This window comes from Lynx canadensis, chromosome B2, assembly GCF_007474595.2.
Source record: "Lynx canadensis isolate LIC74 chromosome B2, mLynCan4.pri.v2, whole genome shotgun sequence".
Taxonomy (NCBI): Eukaryota; Metazoa; Chordata; class Mammalia; order Carnivora; family Felidae; genus Lynx; species Lynx canadensis.
This window is the reverse complement of record NC_044307.1, coordinates 135,833,278-135,847,314: the sequence shown is the minus strand read 5'-3', so window position 1 is coordinate 135,847,314 and position 14,037 is coordinate 135,833,278.

The window sequence follows — 14,037 nt, the reverse complement described above, 5'->3', positions numbered from 1 at the left end:
TCAGAAGGCCAGCCACCTGGGGAGAAGGCAGACTCCTATCCAAAGGCCAACTCCAAGGTATCTGCCCGGCCCAGTTTCTTAAAGGTCTTTAACCGGTTAAGGGAGTGCAGTGGTCTGTGATATTTCCTGATTACATGCAGACTGGAACATGTCAGCTACAAAGTTATCTCTGTGCTAGGAGGTTATACAAGAACTTCTAGTTCCTTGGTGTCCTGGGAAGAAGGGGGTAGACTGTGTAAGAAGGTCTGGTTCCTTGGGCCCCAGGGGTTGTCCAAGAATACCGTTCTTTCTGCAAAGGAGGGCAAGGTCTACAGACGCACAAAGGGAGGTCAGTAAAGTCATTTGCGTGACCTTAAAAAAGAAAAACATTTTGCTAAAAGATTGCGGGGCTAATCAAAAAGCTAAGGGGGCTTCAAACAGACTTGCTGGCCTCTCTGGCCTGGGGACGTTCTGGTCCGTCATTCCCCAAGGCCAATGGTCTGCAAATCTCGAAAAAAATAAATTAGTTCTTTTATGCATCAAGGGTCTTAAGTCAGCAAGCGAGGAGTGTGTTACCTTGAAGAAAATTAACCCTTAAGACCAGCCTGAGTGTTGTTACACCGGGTCCTCTACCAATAGTGACCAAGGGAGAAAGGGGATGCACTCATATCTTCTGTCACGGGGATCCTTCCACTGCCCCACCTGTATACAGCAAGAATTAGTTCATTATCACCCACACTGCTACATAGAAGGTGAAATACCTCAAAGGCACTATACCAGGACAAATGAAGCTCACCTAATAAAGAGAGAAAGGTCAGAAAACATTTGGCTGGAAGAGAGTCATTTCTGGTGGTGAAGGATTTTAGTCTAATTTGTACTAGAGAAGGAAGAATGTATAGATTTACCGTTTTCTCTCAACTCTGTCAGACCGCTAGCTTTTCATTGTCCGACATACCCATCTGTTTAATGTTCTGGCCAACCCTAATTTGTGTTTGTAGGTATTTCAACAATCAAGATTTTAAAATTTGCTTTGGACCTAAAATCATTAATATTATTATAACCTCACTTTTCAAACAGGTTGCATTCAAAAGCTCATTTGCCCACCATTTATTTTTTTTAACGTTAATTTATTTTTGAGAGAGAGGGGGAGACACACACACACACACACACGGAGTGTGAGCGGGGGAGGGGCAGAGAGGGAGACACAGAATCCAAAGTAGGCTCCAGGCTCTGAGCTGTCAGCACAAAGTCCAATGTGGGCCTTGAACCCACGAGCTGTGAGATCATGACCCGAGCCAAAGTTGGACGCTTAACCGACTGAGCCATGCAGGCTCCCCTGCCTGCCATTTTTTTTAAGATTTTTATTTTTAAGTAATATCTACACCCAACGTGGGGCTAAAACTCACAGCCCCGACATCAAGAGTTACATGGTCTACCAAACGAGCTAGCCAGGAGCCTCTGCCTGCCATTTTTAGAATCCAGAACTTGCCTTCTATCAGAAACCATTCTACGAGTGGGAACCGGATTCCCAGCGTGTTCTTCCCAAGGGTCTAAATCCATGTTGCACTAGAGTAGCTCAACTATAGCACAATGACTACACGGGGCCCTGGAATGGGAGGCCACCTTCCCTTTGCCCCCTCCTATTTCATTCCTACGAAGAGCTTTACTATTCCCTTCCTTTCTCTATCCCAGCCCTCAGTTAAAAACATTTGTTGAACTGAATGAAGGAACAAAACAGGAACCAGATATGAAATTCCACCTGTCGGATCAAAGCTCGAGCAAATTCTACGGTGGTCATGTGCCAATTTTTTTTTTTTTTTTCAAACTTCCCCTTCTGCTCAGACCGGTGGGCTGTGGACCTTATGTGTTAGCAATTGAGGAAGATTTTGTATTACAAAGAAGGTTCCTGAAAATTCCGTCACTTTTCTCCTCAGTCCAAGATATTCAGTTAAATAGCTTATACGTGCCACAGTGTATGCAGGTATATACAGACCTATATAGGCTTCGGAGTCAGACCAAACATGAGCTTAAATCCCTGCCCCACCACTGGCTAACGTGCCACGTATGGAGAATATCGAACACTTGGAAACACTTAGGTCTGGTGTTTGGTGTTTCCTACGGTTTGGTGCCAGTCTCCCTTTTGAAATTCACCTTCCGTCACTTTGCTGCAAGGAGCCACGACAAGCTCCTCCCCAAACAGGCCAGCTTCCGGTATCACTTCTTCTCTTTGGCAGGCATCCCTGACACATCGTGTTTACTTGCCCTCCGATTCCTACTTCAAGCCTACCTCCCCCGTGCAGCATTTCTGATTCTTGTGTGATTTCTCCAGGCTATCGTGTTCTGATTGCATTCTGGTTGTGTATGCTACCCGTGTTATTTTATTTTATTTTATTTTACTAAATATCGGATCCCTGAAGACAGAGCCTATGGGTCGCACATCTTGTTCTTTCTGCCATGGCTCACACACGGTCTTTGATGCCATGGGTATTCACCAAATAGTTGTTGAATTGAACTGAATCATGAAGTAAAGACTCCTAATTTACACTGCGACTGGTAAACGCCCTGTCACCAATGTGTTCACCCCAATTAGAAAGGAGAGGAAGGTTTTAAGTAGTAACCAAAGGAATAGCAATCTTTCGAAGATTTCTTTCAAGTCTTAATTCTTCACGGTCTCAGCTCTCTTTCGTAGGAGACTGGAGCAAGAATGAAGAAAAGGCAAACTCTGCTATCCCCCTCCCTGCCCCGATTGGGGCCCCCTGCTCACCAAGCCCTATTCTCATTACAGATTGGTTTCCTGAGTGTGTTGAAAGCAACAATCACAAATACTTTCTGCACCTAGGAGTACCTTGAAAATCCTTCATCTGCCTATTCTTCATCCTGCCATCAAAAGTACCTGTAACCACCAGGGATTTTCCCTGCACTAACTAGGAAGGACATAAATCTAATCATGTGCGATTTGTCAAATCCCACCTCAGATGCCATCACCCCTGTAAGCCTTTGCATGACTCCTCATTCATTGGACAACCGTTCGTTAAGCACCTGTAATATGCTTAGTGCTGGACGTACAGTGCTGAGCAGGACGAACGTGGTTCATACTCTGTGGATTTCATGTCTAGTACAAGGTGATGTAGAGGCTTATAACAGTGAGATTCAACCTGGTGGGAAATCCCAACAGGTTTCTTCGAGGAAGCAGTGTTTTCTACTTGGCCTGTCTCTGGATTGCCCTTGCCTGTTACAGCAGTAATCACAGAGTTTGGGGACTCGGGACCCAACCTACCTGTGCATCAAAGATAAGATCACATGTCAATGACATAACAACTTCAGGCACGTGGCATTGCCCAAAAACTGAAATGAGTGACCCAGCCCTGGGCCCAGCCCTGGTTCACAAGTAGACGATGGCCACCTGGGGAGGACAAATATCAGCACATCATATCCCTAACAAATCAAAGAGATGTCATGGGTGAGTTTGGAGGGGCGGGAGGGATACTTAGAAATGGCTCTGTGTGACCTTTCCACCAGGCCAAGGTGAACTTGCATCACAGTCACTTAGCCAATGGGTCATCAGCCTCTTGTCCTGACACAGGCGTGGCCATAAAACAATGCCTTCAATTTGAACGGTCTGACTTTGAGATTAGAAGGAACCCACACCTCAAGAGTGTTAAAGACACGCTCTGCCCCCAGCATGTCCCTTTCCCACTCATTGCCAGCAGCTAAGGTTTGTGGATGCACAGCTATGTTGTTCTCTCCTTGGCAGGACTGCGTGGGTGATCAGTCAAGTTACTGCCCTCAACGACCTTGCAAAGTAAGGCCCATGCGCAAAGCCGTTTCTTGGCCTGTCTATCCGTCCCAGTTACTTTATCCCGTACAAGGAAAGAACTCTTGGGGGCCATCAAAATCCTGTCTGATACCAGCACAACCTCCAGAGAAATTGCTGTCTTTCTAAAGGACGCACAGAATCAATTAGTACTAAATTAATTATGGAGGGCTGAAAACAACTGCCAACAGATGAATTGTTTAAACTGGCTTGTTTGTACTCAGATTGTGTGTTCTTCAAGAGACCCTGCTCCATCAAGGAGCTTTCCAGCATCAGGCTTAGCAAAGACCTTGAAAAGGTTGAATGGCCTGGAGCCAGCAGGAAGTGAACAAATTCCCCTTTCTAAATCTTGTCTCAGTGGATTTGAACTCCTACCAGCTGGGACCGGGCCAAGACCGTCAATAGCTGAAAAGAGAGAGGTTTGGTAAGAAGTTCTAGAGAATCGTAAACCACAGTGAATTTCTCATTTGGGGACCTACTATTTTAAAATATGTATTTATTTGTTCATGCATTCGTTCACTCATTTATTCATGGATTTTCCAGCATTCCCTCTGGCAGATTGCACTAGGTGACAGGGACACAGAGTCATTTATGCAGAGCTCTCCGTCCATCTCGGGAGACAGAGGCACAAACACTGGGGAGAAAAAAATGAGGAAACCACGGGCACCACCTTGCAGGAGCACCAAGGAGGAGTTCGGAAACTGGAGGGTTCCTTGGAGAGGTGACACAGAGCTGTGCTGTACACGGGGGACAGGAGTTCACCAGCCAAGAACGGAGGCAGGCATTGAAGATACAAGGACACGTGAGTAAAGCACTTAACCGTTAACTTCAGTTTCTCTAGGTATAAAGTGAGAGGCGTACCCCCAGCCTACTGAGGGGATTAGAGTGCTTTGGTGAGCACAATGCCTGACAATCACAGATCCTCCAGAAGATCCTAGTTCCCAACAGCGGGGGATGGATTGATGGGGATTCCTTCTTGCTTTACCCATTCCTGCTCGTGGCCTGGGTGTGTGTTTCTAGCATTCGTGGCTCAGAATTAGCCCGTAGCCAAGCAATAAAACAAAGCTTAGCAGTGGAAGCAAACTGATGAATCACAAGCCATAGACCATGCAGACAAAGTGGCAGTTAAGTACACGGCTTGAAATTAGAATTGTTCACGGTAAGCCCGCATCCACCCCTCAACAAAATGCCTTCAGGCGCTGGATTCTAGTGTTTGGGCTCCATATTTCTCTCTCTCTTTTTAATCGTGGTACAATACACATAAAATTTGCCATCCTCATTTTGTTTCATGTTTATGTATTTAGTTAGAGAGAGAGAGAGAGCAGGGGAGGGGCAGAGAGAAAGGGAGAGAGAGAATCCCAAGACTCCGCGCTGTCAGCGCAAAGCTTGACGTGGGGCTCGATCTCACAACCCTGGGTCATGACCTGAGCTGAAATCAAGAGTCGGACACTTAACTGACTGAGCCGCCCAGGCGCCCCCACCAGCTTCATTTTTAAGTATACGGTTCAGTGGTATTGAATACCTTCATGTTGTACAACCATCACCACCAGCCATTCCCGTAACTCTTTAGCTTCTCAAACTGAAATTCCATACCTATTAAATAATAACTCTCCATCTTCCCCTCCTTCCAGGTCCTGGCAACCACTGTTGTGTTTTCTGTCTTTATGATTTTGACTACTCTGAACTTTCTCATGTAAGTGAAATTATACAATAGTGTGTGTGTGTGTGTGTGTGTGTGTGTGTGTACATGTGACTGGCTTATTTCACTTAGCATAATGTCCTCAAGATTCATGCATTCTCTTCTTTTTCTAGGCTGAATAATACTCCAGTGTGTGTGTGTGCCCATATTTTGTTTATCCTTTCATCCTTCGATGGACATAGACTGCTTCCGTGTTTCAGTTATTGTGAATAATGCTGCTATGAACATGGTGTACAAATATCTCTTCGAGACCCTGCTTTTGGTCCTTGTGGGTATATATTCAGAAGCCGAGTTGCCAGATCATATGATAACTCTGTTTTTAATTTTTTGAGGAAGTGTCATACTGGTTTCCATAGCAGGTATACCATTTTACATTCCTACCAACAGTGCACAAGGACTCCCATGTCTCCGCGTTCTCGCTAACACTTATTTTCTGTTCATTTGTGGGTTTTTTTGTTTTCTTAAATATTTTGTTTTTAAGTAATCTCTGCACGCAACATGGGGCTTGAGCTCCCAACCCCACAATCAAGAGTTGCACGGTCTTCCAACGGAGACAGCCAGGAGCCCCTTTTCTGTTCTTCTGATAGTAGCCATTCTACTGGGTGTGAGGTGATATCTCATCATAGTTTTGATTTGCAACGATTAGTTGAACATCTTTTCATGTGCTTACTGGACTTTTGTGTATCTTCTCTGGAGAAATGTCTGTGCAAGTCCTTTGCCTGTGTTTAAATTGGGTTGTTTGTCTTTTGGTTGTTGAGTTTCAGGAGTTTTCTATATATTCTGGATTGTAATTGTCAGATACATAACTTGCAAATATCCCTCCTCATTCTGTGGGTTGCCTTTTTACTCTTTTGATGCACAAATTTTTAAAATTTTTATCGAGTCCAATCTGTTTTTTCTTTTGTTACCTATGCCTTTGGCGTCATATCCAAAAAAATCATTGCAAATCCAGTGTCGGGAAATATTTGTCCTATGGTTTTTTTTCTCAGAGTTGTATTGTTTTAGGTCTTACATTTAGGTCCTTGATCCACTCTGAGTTAATTTTTGCGTATGGTGTGACAGAAAGGGCCAGCTTCATTCTTTTGCAGGTGGATACCCAGTTTTCTCGGCACCATTTGTTGAAAAGCAGACTCTGTCTCTTTTTACAGCACTCCAAACTTCACATCTGTTGCCTGGTTTGATCTTTCTAACAATCACGTCAGGCAAATACGATGAGTACTTTGGTTTCTTTATCGGTAAGTGTATGTCTTTATTGCTGAGGGACTGAGAAATCACATCCCTGTTCAAGTCATACAGTTGGTTAGTGGCACAGCAGGGACTAAAATTATAGACAGCACGATGTTCTTCATTCCCACTAGATCGTGCTTTTCTGAACTTTTTAATTGGTTATGGCTGAGGTTAGGAGAGGGAGGGGATAGCCAAGGTTAAATCAAGAAGGAAGGTATGTAAAGCCCAAATCACATTCATAAATTAGAAGATTTTTCTTTTTTTTTTTTTTAATTTTTTTTTTCAACGTTTATTTATTTTTGGGACAGAGAGAGACAGAGCATGAACGGGGGAGGGGCAGAGAGAGAGGGAGACACAGAATCGGAAACAGGCTCCAGGCTCTGAGCCATCAGCCCAGAGCCCGACGCGGGGCTCGAACTCACGGACCGCGAGATCGTGACCTGAGCTGAAGTCGGACGCTTAACCGACTGCGCCACCCAGGCACCCCTAGAAGATTTTTCTTTGTGCTTTTGTTTCCTTGGAGGTCAGATAAGATTGTTAAACAAGATTTCTGAATGTTTCCCCTGAAGTACTGCTAATGCCAGAAGAACATGACGAAGCACTTGCTTTACGTCGAGGAACCAAGAAACCCAGCCCAAAGCAGCCCTCTGCAAGACAGAAGTTTCTTTGAAATTCCTTGTTTTCACTGATAAGAAATCATGGGCAGGTCTGCTTTTTGCTCCAGAATATACTCGGATTAGTTTTAATATAAACATAAATTAGTGAGTTTATCCCACACAAATCTCTGAAATAGATTCTCTAGAGCGATACATGGCCTTTTCCTGTGGGGTTGTTTGTACTCCCTGTCACTTAGCAGTGTACTAACAGGTGCACACGCCCCAGTGTGAGATGCAGACAATTATAAACCTCTTAAATCTCCATCCCCATATCTTATCATCCTCTACTTGGGCTTCACATAAAAAGGTATGAAGTCAGGGCACCCGGGTGGCTCAGTGAGCTAAACCTCCGACTCTTGATTTCGACTCAGGTCATGATCTCACGGTTCATGATCTTGGGTCATGGTCACGGTCATGATCTCAAGTCATGAACTCATGGTCCAGGAGTTGGAGCCCCGTCCCAAGTCAGGCTCTGCACTGATACGGCAGAGCCTGCTTCGGATCCTCTCTCTCTCTCTCTCTCTCTCTCTGCCCCTCCCCTGCTCCTGCTCGTGTGCTCTCTCTCCCTCTCTCAAAATAAACACACACCAAAAATGTTTTTAAAGGTGTGAAGTCACACTCATCTTTGATAATGAATACTGAGTGAACAATTAAAAGTAACGACTTTTACATTTATATAAGCTCCAAAATGAGCAGACCCCCGACGTGTGCCCGTACCAGCCTGGCCTAGGACCCAAGTGTCTCCTGAGGGAGATCAGCCAGGGGTCAGGTAAAGAGTTGCCTGCCTGAAAGTAAGATGTGCTCCGTGCTCAATGAAGGAGTACGCCATCAATCTGCGGAGTAACATCAACAGGGAGGACTTCAGATTAAATGTGAACCACTACTCCGTCACTTACTAAGCACTAAGCAAGTCTATCATCAGCTTCTTAAGAAAAGCACCCATGCTTCTTCTCATACCTCTGAGTAACCAAAAGGATGTCTTAAGCTCTTCCTTTCATGGAAGTCCCTAGAGCATGTATAGGCATCTGCTCAGTTTGGGGAATCTTCCTATGTCAGAGCCCAGTTATAGCTGCTGAGACTTTCCAGCCATCCAATTTTCTAAACGTGCAGTTCTGAGATTACCATGGAGGGCGATAGTTAATAGAAACCTTTTTTAAATCGGTGAGATGCTTCGTTTGCCTGGATTTTCATTAGTTCTAAACTGTAGGGCGGTTTAGTGTATTATAAAAGGTCATTTGCATACAGACATTTATTTGTTCCCTTGAAATTATGTTAAAATGGAAAAAAAAAGACTATAGGACAGTATACAAACCCTTTTCACATAAACAGATATTGAAAGGTAATCTAAGAGCCCTGTATAGCATTTACTATTCATGAGGTTCTGATCTCTATGAAGCTGCTTATATTTCCAATTTTGAAAACGGATCATCTCTGTAAGAGTTAAAAGTGCTTCGATTAAATAATATAATCTTAATTAATTATGTTTCAGTTATGACCCATCCATCTTTACCCATCTCTGATGTTGATTATGGTCTAGTGTGCATTTCTTTGAAAGTAAATTTTCCTTTGAGACCGAAGTCACTGTGTGTATAGAGCCACAACGTTAGTTCCTCGGGTCATCTCCCCCAGGTATTAAGCCCGTAGTATTGGCAGACACCGTAAATGAGGGCATTTTCTCACCAAACTACTAGAATCCTGCAAGCGCTTCTCACTGCAGAAAACAAAGTTGTTTTGGTTTTATTAACGTGACTCGTTAAGCTTTATAAGAACAATCCAGATGAGGGTAACAAAACCATCCACAAGCATTTTCCCAAGGCATGCACATCCAGGTAGCTGGATTAAAATTAAATAGCATTTTTTCACTTGGTTGTCATAGAAGACCAATGTCCTAACCACTTGTACCTGCAGGCCTCTGCTCACGCTTTTTTTTTACCCTCTAAAAACACTGGCTACATCCAACCTTACTTTCTTCCACCTCACTCTTTAACAGAAGTGCCCTCTGGTGTTACTCTTCATGTTAGCAACCCAAATCATTGGCTTTTAGGGCCTGTGTCAAAGTGCTTAATGGTGGTAGTTTTATCCTGTTTCTCTTAAGTAGCACCTAGAGATAAGTTAGGAGTATAAGACGTAAATAAGTTAAGTAAAGTAAAGTAAAGTAAAGTGAAATAAAATAAAATAAAATAAAATAAAATAAAATAAAATAAAATAAATAAAATAAAATAAAATAAAATAAAATAAAATAAAATAAATAAAATAAAATAAATACTGCCTAGAAGCCAGACTCTCTGACTTACTTAATAAAATGCTGGAAATATCTTCTTCCAGTGCCTCAGACTCTCCAGTAATGGAACTTGGAGGTAAGACAACTTCCTCATCTGAGAGACAAAGAAATCAGGACACAAAGAAATTAAATGATTTGCCAAGGTGATATAATGAATTGGGTTTATCACCTAGATCCTCCGCTACCATATAATAAAAAGAGCTAAATTTCCCACATGATTCTCGTGAGCCAGGCGCTACGATAAGTCTGTTACACACGTTCTCTTATTTGAGCCCCACAGCAATGTTCTGAGTAGGCACTATCATTAAACCTATTTTACAGGGAGAGAAAAATAAGATTGGGGAGAGGGCTTGAGGAAACTCGTGTGCTCGGGGTCACACAAGTACAGATTGGGAATTAGGCAGCCCGATTCCAGAACCTACTGTTTGAAGCCACTGCTTATCTCACTGTCTTTATAGAAATTGGGCGCATAGGTGTTGCTATACGGCTACCTAGGTCCAGATATGTGGATATGCATGTACTTGTGTATATAGGGTAGACCAAAAAGCAAGATAGAATATTATTTCACATATTTCAAAACGTAAATAAATAGCATCATATTTTAGAATGAAAAAAGAAACAGAGGAAGGAGGAAATTCATGGATAGAAATGGATTTAGTGCACACAAACCCTTTTTTTGAGTAGGGAAGTCTAAACTATGTCTAAGAATGTTTGCACTTGGGCACAAACATAAGGACTTTAGGGGAAGGAAAGGGGTTGGGTCGGGATGCTGTGCTGGGGCAGCCGCTGGGATGGCTGGCAAAACTCTGTTTCTTAACCTTGATGGTGGACACATGGGTGTGTTTTCCTTACAACAAGTCACTGAACTCAGTAAGAAATACCAAAAAATAAATAAAACACAGCGTAACTGCACGCACTTGGGGTAGATGGCAGCGGGGGGGAGGGGGCGTGGGGGGCGGGGAAGAAGTGCCTAACACCCATCCCATCTTCTTTCTAGTGCACCTTCCTGTGCTAGGGAGACGTAAACACTAAAAACTGTATTTCCCAGGCTCCTTCCCAGCCAGAGTCCTGGTTGTGACTTAGATTTTGTCAATCAAATGTAGCAGAATTGGAGCAGAGGCCAGGCTTCTGTTGCTCCTGCCGGCAAGCCTGGTTGTGAAGACATGTGGTTTTTTTTTGTAGCAGCATCGGCAGAGGTCCTGGGCTCTGGTCACTGGCTTTGAGGTGTTGAGAGCAGGGCACAAGACACAGGGCGTCCATTTGTGCGGCTCACCGCAGGCACAGTGTGGGTCTGGAGACAGCAGCAGCTGCCATGGCTTCTGATTGCGGTGACCGCCTGATGACAGTAGTTTCTCATCCTTATCTTGGTGGCTTCCTAATTGTGGCAATAGTGCCATGGTAATGGAACCCGCAGCTTTTGATCACAGACGGAGTAGCTCCCTTGGTGGCTTGTGCAGGCTTTGGACAGACTCATGGAGCCAAGCAAACAAATATTGAAGTCCAGGGCTTGCTCAGGGTGGGGGGGTGCTGATAAATCCCGTGCAGTTTGGATGGGAGTCCTGAGGGTAGGGTGACCCGAGGGTAAGGTGAACTACAGTAAACCAGTCCTCAGACGACGGTTCACCTTCAAAGCTTCTACAGAGTCAAAAATATCTCAATTCCTAAAATGCGATGAACGTGATCTGGATACATAGCTACAGAGTGCCTGATATAAGCAAATAAAAGTCATTTCTGGGGAAAGGAGATACCGGCCTAGACTTCTCATTGTTTCAGCAACAGTTTTCAAAATATGATGCCCAGCACACTGACAAAGATAACAAAGCACATGAAGAAATAAGACAGTGATGGGGCGCCTGGGTGGCGCAGTCGGTTAAGCGTCCGACTTCAGCCAGGTCACGATCTCGCGGTCCGGGAGTTCGAGCCCCGCGTCGGGCTCTGGGCTGACGGCTCAGAGCCTGGAGCCTGTTTCCGATTCGGTGTCTCCCTCTCTCTCTGCCCCTCCCCCGTTCATGCTCTGTCTCTCTCTGTCCCAAAAATAAATAAACGTTGAAAAAAAAAAAATTAAAAAAAAAAAAAAAAAAAGAAATAAGACAGTGAGAATGAGAACCAGCAAGAACACACAACAGCCACAGAAAACACACAGACTATCTAGATCACTGCTCTAATGGAACTATGATGTGGGCCATATGTGGAACTTTAAATGTTCTAGCAACCACATTGAAAAAGTAAAAAGAAACAAGTGGAATTAATTCTTAAAATAGTTTGATTTAAATCGGTATATTTTAACTCGAATTTTTATTTAACCTAAATGTTTATCTCAACATGTAATCAGTGTAACAATTAATAATGAGGTCTATGACATTTTTATACTAAATCTCCAAAAACCCAGTGTGCATTGTTACCCTTACAGGACACCTCAATTCAGGCTAGCCGTACTTCAAGGGCTCGATAGCCAAAGGTGGCTACTAACTACTGTATTGAATCCTGAAGCTTTGGATTTTAGAATTAGCAGGTAGGGATGTTAAAAGAACTATGCTGACTATGTTTAAGGAGGTTTTGAAAAGTGAGGTTGAAAAACTTCAATACGGAACTGAAAATTATGTAAAAGGTGACCCGGGATATTTGAAATATGGAACAACCTCTAACTGTAAAATTGAATAGCTGAAATTAAGAATTCCGTGGATGCCGTTAATAGCGGATTATACATGCCTCAAGAGTGAAATCGGTCGACTGGAAGGTGGATCAGAAGAAATTATCTAGAATAAGGCACAGAAAGATTGAAGAGTGGAAAAAACATACGAGTAGGAGCCACAGCAGACACGGCGAAGTGGTTTACCCCACGTTTAACTGGAATCCTAAAGGGACAGATAGAAGAAAATCAGGAATAAGTCACATGTGAAGAGATAATAGGTGAGAATTTCTCAAAACTGATTAGAAGTCTGTTGTCAATTTGATTGTCTTCCCATTGAAGGGAATCGTGTCAATAGTTGCTTTTACACTCTTTCTCCTTTCTCTCTTGGAAGATCTGGAAGATTTCCTGCAATTTTGCTGCAATGTGCCTAGGAGTGAGTTTATTTTTGTATGTCCTACTTGGGGATTAGTTGCGTTTCCAAACAGGGAGGATTCGTGTCGTGAGATGAATTAATGCCCTCGTATAATTTGATATCAATTAAGTCATGAGGTTTCTTTGGCAGGGCTTATCTGTAGGAAATCCCTGCAGTCTATTTGAGGTTGTGTTCTGGATGGATAATCACATATGAATCTCTACTAGTCAGAAAGAATGCACAAGGGGTCATTGTACGAATCACAACAGTGCATCGTCTGCTACCTCTATCCTCTTGATGATTCACTAATTCTGTCTCAGGCTTCTTCTCTTTTTCCCCTTCTCCCCCTCCCTCTTTTCCGAGGCAGGTTCCTGATGACTCATGCTGTGACCCCATTCCTTCTCTCAGTGCCTCCCGCCAATGGCTGCCAAACCGACGGACGACGATTAACCCTGGCTTTGTGAAAAAAATGAGCTTCCCTTGCAGTAAACTTTGATTTGGTCATGGAGTACCAGTGACTGGTTGAATGTTTTCTAGGAGGGGAGGCAGAGAGACTATGAAAAGTGCAAAGATGACTCCTTTTTGACTAAGAATGGAGACCGAGAAGGGTCTTTATAAAAAAAAAGAGGGAGGTAAAGGAGAGTTCAAATAACATCAGATTAAGAGTGTTCTGCAAGCAGAAACCGAACAGAAAGCAAGCACACTCCTTTGAGAATTAGGTTTACTGTTAACAAGAGATAAGAAATATTTTGACAGTAATTAAAATGGGTGACATTTCCCGACAGGAGCAATTTTTTAAAGTGTCCAATATGGTAGGAGAGAAAAATAGAAGAAAACGTAACACACCCACAAAATCAGAAAAAAAAAAAATTGGAAAATGAAATTCTTATCTGATTAGTTACAGGTATAATTAAATATTTAGCACATGCCTGCTGATAAAGCAAAACATGCTCATGAAAAAATGTGTATCACTAGTTTTTCATTGTATGTCCACACACCTTTGTGACAAAGGTATTACAGATAAACGTGAATTTCCTTTCTTTTTTTTTTTAATTTTTCTTTAATGTTTATTTATTTTTGAGACAGAGAGAAACAGAGCATAAGCACGGGAGGGGCAGAGAGAGAGGGAGACATAAGAATCCGAAGCAGGCTCCAGGCTCCGAGCTGTTAGCACAGAGCCCGATGCAGGACTCGAACTCACGGACCCTGAGATCATGACCTGAGCCGGAATCATTGGGCGCTTAACCGACTGAGCCACCCAGGCGCCCTGTGAATTCCCTTTCTTGATAATTTTCATCCATTACCGTTGCTTGTCATTATTGCTGCTCTTCTGTGCT